At 37.1% G+C, this 12583-nt stretch overlaps 1 protein-coding gene across 1 annotated transcript in view; it reads right to left on the bottom strand.

Moving 5' to 3' along the window:
* Positions 1-12583, bottom strand: part of TRHDE (thyrotropin releasing hormone degrading enzyme) — a 214615-nt gene that overhangs the window by 94714 nt on the left and 107318 nt on the right. The window lies entirely within an intron of this gene.

Genomic DNA, 12583 nt, shown 5'->3' with positions numbered 1-12583 from the left:
TCAGAGGGCTGGAGCACCCGCCCTATGCGGAACGGCTGTGAGAGCTGGGCCTCTTCAGCCTGGGGAAGAGAAGACTGAGGGGGGATCTTATCAATGTGTATAAGTACCTGAAGGGAGGGTGTCAAGGGGATGGGGACAAACTCTTTTCAGTTGACCCGTGTGACAGGACAAGAGGCAATGGGCAGAAATTGAACCACAGGAAGTTCCACCTGAACGTGAGGGGGAATTTCTTCCCTGTGAGAGAGCCAGAGCACTGGAACAGGTTGCCCAGAGAGGTTGCGGAGTCTCCTTCTCTGGAGATCTTCAACGCCCGCCTGGATGCAACCCTGTCTAACATGCTCTAGGTGACCCTGCTGAGCAGGGAGGTTGGACTACATGATCTCCAGAGGTCCCTTCCAACCTTACCAATTCTATGATTCTATGAATTGATTGAGTTGTCTAGACTCCCTTTACAGTCAATGGACAGAAGTAGTCACTTCTAGGTGCACTTTGTCTCATCTTAAAGTAGACATCAAAATAGATCAGATGAATTGCACCATAAAAGCACCTATTTCTTTTAATTCACTAGAAAGAGAGCCTAGGAAGACTAACTCAGATGTAAGTATCTGCACTGCAGACTTCGAGAGTTAGGTGAGATTTATTCAACTGCATTGTTCAAAAAGGCCCTACAGACATTGATTCTCCACTCTTACAAGGGTTCTGTTCTACTAGGAAGCTCTCAAGAATTTCTGTAGTGTTACAATACAAAACTGATGTGACATCATCCTTTTATATATGTACAGACATATAACATAAATCATATCTCAGTTTATCCTGTAAGTGTACTGTCATAATTTCATATAAGAAAAAAAAAAAAAAAAAAAAAAAAAAAGACAGGTTTCTAAGAGAGACCCCTAAAGAGAGGGCAGTGGATTTGTTAGCTGAAAGAGAATTTTCTGTACAGAGCAGAGAGCAAAGAAAAGCACTTTAATTAATTAACTGGTGAAGCAGTTGTAGTGACTAAGACAATGTGTAGAGTGATGAGGATCAGCAAACCAGGATACAGAATTATGCAGAAGCTACAAAGCAAGGTCAGGAGGCCATGTATGAAGAGACACTGATGAGCTGTAAGTAATAATGCATTCAGCATTATTCTTTAAAGGACCAAAAATTCTGTCAGTGTTCCAAAAAGTGGCCATGAGAGAAAAATGTCACCAATACAGAACAGATACCATAAGCTACAGTTGACTCTTGCAAAGGTGAACTACTCTACCATTCTGCAAATGAGCTTGAGTGGGCGGCAGTAAAGAGATGATAAAAGGCCGACAAAAAAAAAAAAAGGCATTAAAAAAGCATATCTTTTTCATCTTCCTTCGCACCAAAAGCTGTCATTTTTTTCCTAAAGCACCAACTTCTTTCCTCTTTTTGCTTCTGCTTCTGCCTTTTGTTTTTTATTTATTGTTTTTAACCATAAAGTTGAAATTCATCTGAATAAATGCAGATGCCTACATTATACATATTTGAAGCTAACTCAGTCGTGTACAGCTGAACCAGCTGCCTAGACTCCCTTTAAAGGCAATGGAGAGAGAAATAAGCACTTTAGATCATCCTGACTCATCTCATCCAAAAAAACGCAACTAAAATAGACCAGATGAATTTCACCCTAAAAGTGCTTGTTTACCTCCACTGATTATACAGGTTGCTTAGAGGACCCATTAATTGCACAAGTCTACACAGTGAACATGCCTTGTTAGGCGACATGAATCCTTCTGAAGATATTTCATTTTATTTTATGACTTTGGGAGAAACCTTGGAAAATGTAACAGTACAAACAGTGCAAAAACATCTGCCTGGCTTTGCAGTCTGAGACAGCATCATGTAGGCTGACCTACACACTCAAGTAAATCCAATTATCGCTAATAATAATTACACAGATCTCAACATATCCTTTCTTCAATGAATGTCCACCTATTCCTGGCTCAGGAATGAAAGCTATTTAGCTTTAGTTCGAAACAATTCCTTTAGTCACATCAAAACTAAACCCAAGAAGCACAGTGCTATAGAAAACACCACCACAATACCACAGGATGTAAATGAGGAATGAGATAGTACGGAGAGAAGTATTAGACTATTAACAGAAATTTCGTAATTGAATTTCTAAATAAATACATCAATTTTCCACAAAACCTCCACACGTAGTAAGAACAAACATTAACAAGGTTATTTTACATTATGCAACCGTGTCTCTGTCTGTTCATATCAGTTACTTTATATGCATAGTTCAGTTACTATATATGCACTCTGAACATCAATGAAAAGAGAGAACCAAGAAAAGTTGCAAAAGCAACAACAGCTCCCTTTTCCGTTCTTTAAAATGTCTGACCACCCTTCCACTTTGCTTTTTATTCTCATCTTTTAAAAAACATTGAAATGCAGGAGATTTATTAACATTCCTCTATTGCACAGTAGTTAGTTCAAAATCAGTCTTGATTAATATGTAATAACACCAGTTCTCTTTTAAATACAATGGAAAAATAAAAGGAGGCCTACATTTTTTATTTTTTTGGGGGGGGTCTTTATGCTGGTATCTCTGTAATTCAAAATTAGGGTCAGTTTCTCTCTATCTAAGGAAAATGTGATTTACATTATCCTCTTATCTCAATTACCCTTGATTTTATTCATATTATTAGAGTTATTATTATCAATAATAATTTATTACAATTACTTCATCTTCATTGTTTATAACAAGGTTTAGACCACATACAGTCACCCACAAAGGTACAACTCTTTCCTAAGATTTAAGATGAGAATCAATATATGGGGTTGGAGGGCTACTAATTAATATATACTAGCCTGCTTTTTTAATGAATCAGAGATGCTAAATGCACATAAATACTTCCCTCCTTATACTCTTTGCTCTGTGCTATGAAAAAGGTTTGAGAACAGAGATTTGAAGGAAGAGTGTGCAAAGGCCCACTACATTTTGAAGAAAGTGTCCTGTGGGCAAGCAGACGGGGAGACAAACAGGTCATAAACCATATGGGTTTGGTACCATTTACTCAGTGGATTTCTAGCCTGTAAGAGGACCTTTGCCCCAGTCCTGTGGCAACATTAGTTGCTCTAAAACTCCCAGTAGGACAGTTAAAAGCCTTTTAAGAGATGCCTTGTCAAAGACTTTTTGAAAATCCAGTGTCTACTGACAACCTCCCCGAACTCCAGCTGATTCATGGAATAGAATTTCCCTTTGCAGAAGCCATGTCAAATCATGAGCAACATACTCTACTTATCCATGTGCTCAATTATCCTACCCTTTATTACAGAGGCCCCGCTTGCTGCAGAAGGACGTTGGACTCAACACTTTGTAGTTCCCAGGACCCCTAAGGTTTCCTCTAGAACTCTTCAGACATACAAGTGAGCAGGAAATTAACTATTTGGCTGAATTAAGGTTACACAGAGCAAATTTCCTGGTACTCAGAAATAAATTATTGCAAAAAAAGGGACATTCATACCTCTAAAAAAGGACAAACACTAACTCCATTTAATAGGAAGGAATTTTAAGGGAATTTTTTTAAGGAAAAAAAAGCTCCACAATTTTATTTACCTGCTTCATTTTTTAAAAAAATACATAATTTCCAACAGATATTTATCAATTGGTACTCTCTCAAGAATAAAACCAAAGTATAGCTTAACACACTAATTTTAACCTACAAATATATTATATTTAAAAGTTTACTTACAGTCTGGTTAAGTCATTAGTTTAAAAATCAACAAATAACCCTGTAAGCTGTAATGTATTGTGCTAAATCATCAAAGACGTATAAACGCATCTTATGTTGTTTTTATAATTTGTAAGGTCATTTATCTGATGCCAAACATTCACTGGAAAAAGTAGTACTATATGCAAGGAGAACTTTTTACAGAGAAATCATTTTCTATTCTGATAAACACAGATATTCTAGGAGTGGATAATACCAAAACAGTCAAATGGTAAGACGAGCTTTGGTGAAATGTTTGTCTTAGACATTAATTCTATTTTGAATTTTAGGAACATGTCATAGTGAACAAAATTCAGTGTTAAATGACCATAAATAAGCATGTTCTTCAGGTGGTCACTGTAGCATCATTTTCCTCAAATAATAAAATGAGTTAGTCACCTAGACAAAATGCTGCTGGCACTCAGTTCTCAGACTTACTTACAACAGTAGTTTTATTTAGTTTTGCCACCAAAATCTCTCTTACATGTTCTGACACCACACCACAAAAGCATGTTATACTTTTTCTTTAAGTGTTTGTATGAGGAAATCTTCAAGTATGGACAAACACATGAGGCTGACAACATTATTTACACAGATGGGCCACCACAGAATTCAAATCAGCAGTATATAAACCATTGAATCTTAAACACCACCATATTAAGAATACATTCTAATAACATAACTGGCTCCCCAACTCCATATTTTCTATTAGAAATAAAGGACAAAGATATTCCCTGTGTAATGGAACACTTACAGAAGTAAGCGTTTAACAGTCACAGATACTTCAATTTAAACAGGAAATACATCATCATTTTACCAACCAGAGAATCCAAAAACAAATTAAATAAAATAAAATTTGGTATTGCTGCAGACAAAGACTTTCCTTTCATATTACAGTAACAGGGAACAGAACACATCACAACATCAGACCTTTTCCTCTCTTAATTTCTATGAATCTAAATTCAGAGGCTGTTAACTAAGTTTGCAGGACTCATCAAAAGAGGGGTGCATCAATACCTTTCCATTGTCACTGTGATTTAATAAAAAGTCATTATTCTTGTTTGCTACTCAAGTCTTTTCTTAAAATAATAAATTTGTGAAAAAACAGCTGTTGGCCATTTCTCTAGTTGGGAGAGACAGGCTACCATCAGTTTAAATACTACAGTCTCAGACCATCAGATTAAATGTTTTCAAATGCTCATTGCGTTCCCAGGAACAGACATCCGCAAGACCTAGCATTTCATTTTATCGCAATAACATAAAGTATAAATGCATTTCAACTCTGGAAAAAAATCAGGAAAATGACACATACTTTTCTTAAAAGGCATGTCTGTGAAAAGCAAGTCCATTTATGATATTCAAAGTTGCCCAAGGTAGTGGCTATAATCAAAATAATTATTTCTATTTTGTCTCTTGGTTCAAATGAACAATGTGTACTTCACTTTAATTCAACAGTAACATACTGAATGATGAGGCACACGTAGTATACAACCTAGTACCTAACTCTCCAAGAAGAAGGATATTAAAACCTTGATTCTGAGAAATGCTTACACATATGCTTCATTTGAAGAGTAGGCAGAGGTCCTTTCATCAGCTGAGAGACCTTCAATGTGGAAGGGATTCATAGGGTGGAACCTCATATACCACAGGCCATTAAATCTCACATGATTATTCAGCTCAGTAGCTTAAACATGTCTAAGTATGATGTGGGTTTTAGCTAAACATATTTCCTAGTGCTTGTATAATTTCTATTGGTTTACAACAGGGGAGGGACTACACACTGTTTTTCTCTCTAATAGTTCTTTCCAGGAATTATCAACCCTTATTGTTACATCTAGCGGCTTATCTCTAAATTGAACACACTTTGTTACAACTTCTAACCTTATTTCTTAAAATGGCCTTCCCACTAGACTGAAGAACCCTTTTCACACATAGGTACCCAGATACTTTGGCAAGTTAGTAGCCGTTCTTTTTAAACAAGCAAACGAACTGAGCTTTTTCAGTCTGCCATTTCAAGGCATTGTCTCCAGCATAAATAATACGCTTCCAAAGGTTTCCAGTATCTCTTTTAAAATGCAGACAGCAAAACTGTACACAGCTTCAGAGCTGAAATGTGGGCGATATGTCATACAGCACACATGTAGCAAGTCTGATACAGTTTGTGTGGGTTACACTAGCTGCACATGAATGTTGATGGTCCAGCACACGTGCACCGGTTCTGCTGTGTCCAGCATGTGTCAGCCCTACCACCTTCAAACTGCAGAGGGTGACAAAACACACAGCCACCCAAGGATTCACCCAGCACAGGCTTTTCAGCTGCTCAGTTACTGTTGTCCCTGACTTCAGGACATCTGTCAGTGCTGTCAGAGCAAGAGTTCCAGCTGGGCTGATGGAAGATGCAAACAAATGACCGAGCTCTTTCCCTGACAGAATGCCCAAGTGTAAAAAGAGGACAAGTACAGGGAAGTAGTGACATGTAGTAGCTCTAAATACAACTAACGGACTATACAATATGAAAACTCTTTTGTATTATTTGCTTCCTCCTGTTTATCCAAACATAACACTGGAGAGCTTGTTGCACAGCATCTTACGGGGCATTCGTGGGCTTCCTGCTTACTATCATGACTTCTGAACCCATTTCTGACTTGACTCATTTCCAGAATACAGTTTCTCATTTTGTAAATATGGCCTGCATTTCTGGTCATTAAATATCACAGAGCTGTCCTCAATATTATTTATAACTTAGCCAGTCTGTCAATCACATATTTTATCAGAAATGATATTCCATTTATCTCCAAAGCACCGATGAAATTCTTGAATAGCTTTGGGTACAGAACCAATCCCTGTGGAAATCCTAACAAGAATAAAAAATTCATAATGATTCCCCATTCATTATTAACTTTGGGACTGGTATGGTCTGATAGTTATCTATTAATCCATTCAAAGTGTTCTGTAGTGATACTGCACAGCACTGTTTTTTTTAACTAGAATATTATGCCATAGTAAAACAAAGATTTTAAAAGTCTAAGTATCTACACAATTTATCTTTACCAGCCACACATTTAATCTCATCAAAGACTAAAATCAGGTCTGTTTGACCAGGTTCGTTTCCACAAAACATGAATATTAATATTCTTTTATTTTCTTAGTTAATTGAATACCATCTAAGCATCTCAAATCATTTGCCTAAAGACTGATTTTCAGCTAACTAAAATTAAGGATGCCTTTCTGTTTGCACTCTTTTAATATCTTTTAAGTTTCAGAATTTATCCAGTATTTCAACACTACTTTAAAAAAACCTCAACAACAACAACAAAACTTCAGCCAGTTCCTTCCTAAATAAAAGGCCTCTAGGCTTCTTAAATGTATAGCAGGCTGAAACTTTGCTGATCATGTTTTTTATATCATTTTTTTTATTTTTACACCAATTCTTTACCTCCAACTTATTTGCCATCCCCTATTCTTATCATTTCTTATAGGTTACTTTTACATTTGTAACTGCTGTTCTTGTTTCCTTACTCTGAACCAGAATGGGTTTCAACAAAAGTTATCTCATCTTTATTATGGAATTGTTGCTTTTTGGCCTCCTTTAGGGAAAAGTCAGAAATGACCTGGAAAGGTTTAAGATATTAACATAATCAGCTTTCTGTTCTTCCTCTTTGCCGAAAATTACCACCACAAAGTACAGCTGGAGAAACCGAGCATATATGTGCATTTCAGGAACTCCAGTGCATAGGCTGGAGTTCAAACCCACCTTTGTCAACATTTTATTTTAAGCTGTGGAAACATCTGATATATGGACACACACCCTTCTGCTCTCTAGACTCCCTGCAGGGGTGAGAAATACAACAAATCATTGCAGGGCATAATGCCCTGAGTCACTGGTGCCATTTCTGCTTCGATCATCCACTCCAAGTCTTAGATTGCCCTTGTGTCTTAAGGAGGAACAGGTAGAAAACTGTCTTTTACTACAAGAGGTTGTGTTTTAATGATTGCTCTTTCTTTTGTTAGTCTCAGTAAGAAATCTTGTCTAATCAGCTCTTCTTTAAAACAGTGTTTTTATTAGTATTTTTGCTCTGTTTTTATTATTTCCACTCAAATCCGTACATATTTTTCCTCAACTTGAGGGAAGTAACTCTCCTGAAGCACTGTAGATGTGTAGCTGTTTATATAGGGCGCACAGTGTTTGCTATGTTTCTTATTTAGAAAATGCTATGTCAGTATATGCTAAGCAGTGTAATAGGCTTACAACGATTTGTTTCCAGTCAGGCAGGTGCTCAAGTACCTTAGTAAGACAGGCATTTTTAATATTTTAAAGTACCTGTCTAATTTTAAGCACTGGCACCCCACCAGCTGGAATGGGATAGTCTCCATACTTGAAGTCAGGCATCCTTGGGATGGCTCTGAACTTGAACTTAAAGGTTTCACTGCCTCCAAGTTTAGATGGCTTTCATACTGGACACAGGAAAGACCTACAATCTTTTTATCTAAATAGAATGAAATTGTTTTCATTACAAGATACTTCCTCTGTTACAATGTATTATGAATAAATAAATGGCTTTTTAAATCACTCTCTGTAATCTGGGCACTGACCTACTGTGCTAGGTAGTCATGGAATAGATACCACCATCATTCAAATGCACACAAAGAATTTAATGGTTTTCACAAATGACATCACTGCTAAATTAGTCAGGAAGAACAAAACGTTCTCCATTTAGACTATGTTAAAAGAACAGGTTGCACAGCCACCCGATTGTATCACAGGACTTTTAAAATAGCTACCTGTCATCTTATCTTACTGATTTAGTTATGCAAATAATAAAAAATAAAATCTGCTTTACTATATTTTACCATGTACTTATTTCTTTTTACCACTAATGAGCTGCTCTCACTATTTTGTATTTCATAGATGCACATCATATACATTTTATTAGACAAAATCACAATTTCATAGCACTCATGAACTGAGTGGATTTCACTCCAATATTAATCATGGTTTTGTTGGGCAGAATAGATGTTTTGTATTATTTTGTTATCCCACTGCCAATATGCTCTGCAGCGCCTAGGGAACATAAGTAAAAAGCACCACATTTTTAAAGAGTCTTTCTACTGACTACACTACTGCTACTACTGCTACTGATTTCCTAACACGGACCATTGCCTTTGAGGGGAGGCAGGGAGGACGGTCACCCTTTACTGCTATTACGAATATACCTTCCTTTCATCATTTTGATGCAGAAAGGGGGAAAAGCACTTTTAAAGAAATGGCAGAGTTGCCTGAAGGAAAAGTAAACTATGCATATAAAGGTTTAGGAAATAACAAATTACTTGGACTGCAAAGCGTGGGCCAGTAACTGATCTCACTCTTGAGGTCATTTGAACTTACAGGGAAGTAAAAAAGGAAAATTCTTCCCTGTTTCAGCCATCCTCCTTGTTTTGGTCATTGTTTGTCACTTGCCCAGATATATTCTATCGAAGATACTTTTACAGTTACACTCCATCCTCTTGGTCTTGCTAGCTCTGATTGCTGCCAGAATCTTAAGCTGGTAACATCAAAACACCTCACATTCATGAGGCTGATGCAAACTACTTCAAATATTACCTGGCTCTCCATAAGGTACTTGGTGTCCTGTCACCCCTTCTATCATCTGGCTGAAACTACTCATCTAGGGCTACGACTTCTTCAGGTCCATCCGGGATACATCTATCTCACGCTGGTTGGTTCTGGCTGTTCCCTTTGTGATGCAGCTGTCTTGTTTTACCACTCTATCACAGCTGGTTGTTCCTTGCTGATTGTTGTTCCTCATGTTATTCTGGCTGCACACTTTCCTCCTCTGTTGATGCAGCTCTCCAGGGCTATCATTCCTGCTGTCAGTTATTTCTGGTGTGGAAAGGCTGTCACGCTTTTTGCTTTGTTTCAACAATTCTCAGATCCACTCTTGTGTTCAACAGGCTATATTTCTTGTTGCACTTGGCATATAACCACTTCTCTCATCATTGTGGGAGGATGCTATCTTACTTCAAGCTGCACTACAAAGACAGATCCACTCTCTCATGTAACTTGAGAGTTTGGAATCTTCTGTCAATACTATTAATTAATGAACTATCAAGACTATTGCTTTTCTCTGCATATTTGTGGCCTTAGTGGAGGACGACATGCTCCTATCTTAAGAATGATTAGTATAACACCTTCGAAGGAGACAAATATCAACAGTTCAAATGGAAACACTATATTCTGGAGGGCTGCAGTATCTTTTTCACTCTGCTTGTGGGATTAAGTGAATATAATTCTTCAGGACTCTATGGCACCAGACATCTTAGTATGTACAATCACTGAGGACAAACAAGTAGAAATGAAAATGATAATCAGCTCTAAGGCACAGTTTCAATTATTATCTCCAAGGTGAAAGAGAAAGAAGAAGAGGCAAATCTTCAAAATGACAGCCGATAATATCTACTAGAGATGGACATTTTAATGGTGCCTAATTGACTTATCCCATATTGATAAAAGAAACTGACGACATTCAATGACTGTAATTTTACTGAAGAAAAATCAGATGAAAGAAAGTTTCATCATTTCGATTTCACACGGAAAATCATAAACAGAGAAAAGAGAACATTTGACAAACCAAGGATCCCATGGAGCAAAAGGCAAAAACTTTTTAAAACAAAGGGAATGCAAAAAAAAATCCATATCAAAATATAGGTGAAAGATACTGCATGTAAGACTAGACCTATTAAAAATAAACATTTTAAGATAGTAGCAAAGTCCTCATTTGATGGTCCTTGTAACAAGGACCATGAAGCACCTGAATATATTTGAGTACACCTCTCACCAGGTAAAAGCTTTACCTATAAAACACATCAAAAAAAAAAAAAGAAAGATGAATAGCAATACCAGTGATAAGAAAGACAGTGCTTTTGGGGTAATTTTACAATCCAGATTCTTTCGATGTACAATTCATCATGGTATTTATATTGGCTGACACCAGAGAGTGAGAAGGATACGCAGAAGTTTTATCAAGAAATGAGTTTGTTTCATTGACAAGCTAGTTGATTTGATGTGCATGCTATGCATATACATATATGTATATAAAGTTATGTAGGAATGAAGAAAGAATGCAGGATCTACAAAATGTTAAATTTACTCTATCAATTTATCCTCAGAAGGAAACAATGTCAGGTGCTTAGAAGAAGGTAGAGAAACTGTAAACAAAAGACCTATGAAGTCAATGGTGAAAGTTTCTTCCTGTTATATTGGATATTATTTGTACTTAAAAGAATGGGATAGATGGACAGAAAAGCAGAGAGACAGACCAACAGATAGCCAAAGGGAGACCATGGGAGGAGGAGCGTGTCTTTTAATCTCCCCTAATAAAGTGTGTAAGCAAATTCATCTATCCAAGTGATTTGAGAGATCTAGTAACTGGATTCCAAATTTTACAGGATCAGGCCCTGATGCGAACACACACAAAGTCATTTACAGTTAAGGGAGAGCTGAGAGGCCATCACAGAAGCTTAGTGGAGAGGCTACAATATCCACTGGGCATAGCAATTGTTACACTAAAAAGGAACCTTTAAATGAACAGACAGATACAATATTGTGCTTTAACATAGTGCTTTAATCCGCACAGAAAACAGAATGATCCTATTGACCTGCATAAAATAGCTAGCAGTATACAGATGTGTCCTAATGTCCTAGTTGTCATTTCAGTGTAAATGAAAATTACTTAATGTTTGTAAAGTATTCATATGATGAAAAGATAAGTGATAAATATTACGCTAATATTACTATTATCATATTAATTAGAAAAAATAATTAGCTTGAAATATTAAGATACTGATCTGAGATAAACCTCTGAACCGACCAATCTTGAGCTATCACCAGCACATACATGATTGAAACATTTAAACAATAAGAATACTTCAGTAGGCTGAAAGCTGCTCGTTATTACAGCTTAATTGACCAAGAGTAATGCTTGCAAAGCCAGCTAAGGGATTTTTGAAAATGTTGCTCTTGAGCAATTCCAGCATTTTAAAATATTGCCCTATGTATTTTTTGTCCGCATATTACATCCTATACCTATTACACACACACACACACACACACACACACACACACACACACAGAAAAGAACCTACTTGAATTTGTTGCTGAATGGGAATAGCTGATAACTGAAAGGGAGGATATACCTCTTTTTAGCCCAGAGTGAGTACAGGACAAACAGACAGTATCATCTACACACAGTCACTCCACATATCTGGAGGCTCAGTAGGCAAGTTACAGCTACGTGCTGCTGCGCTGTTACAATCTGATGTTACACAACTAACGATGCAGAGGGAAAGTATTACCAAACGCAAGGGTGGCAGTCAAAAGACTCTTACTGTTGAATCAACAGAGAGCTCCTATACAGCAGCACGCAGCACGCTCTGCGTCACACAGCAAGCACGCTCAGTCGTGATGTTAAGGTATTTTGTATACTGCAGCATGCAGCAGAAAATATTCATGTGACCTAATGGAAACCACCAGCTTCTGGGTGATTTGTTAAAAGCAAGTTCAGTCATATGATCAAGAAGGTGGAAACGTGCAGCCCTCACTCCTCCACTGAAGCTAGTGTAACAGTCCCAAAGCTGGACAAAAGGTTTCCTATCATTGACATACAATTTGAAATTGCCCGAATTTAATATATATTCCTTCATCACCCATAGGTGTTAGTTTCCCTGGTAAGCAACAACTTGAGAGTTCACTAGCTGGAAGAATAAAAAAAACCATCAGGCATAGGAAAAGCAGAGAAACTATTACATTTAATTTTAGTACCTGACAATTTTTCTACAGAGTTTCTCTAGGA

This window comes from Rhea pennata, chromosome 1 (assembly GCF_028389875.1).
Source record: "Rhea pennata isolate bPtePen1 chromosome 1, bPtePen1.pri, whole genome shotgun sequence".
Taxonomy (NCBI): Eukaryota; Metazoa; Chordata; class Aves; order Rheiformes; family Rheidae; genus Rhea; species Rhea pennata.
The sequence above is the reverse complement of the archived record's forward strand: the minus strand, read 5'-3'. Positions and strand labels throughout refer to the sequence as shown.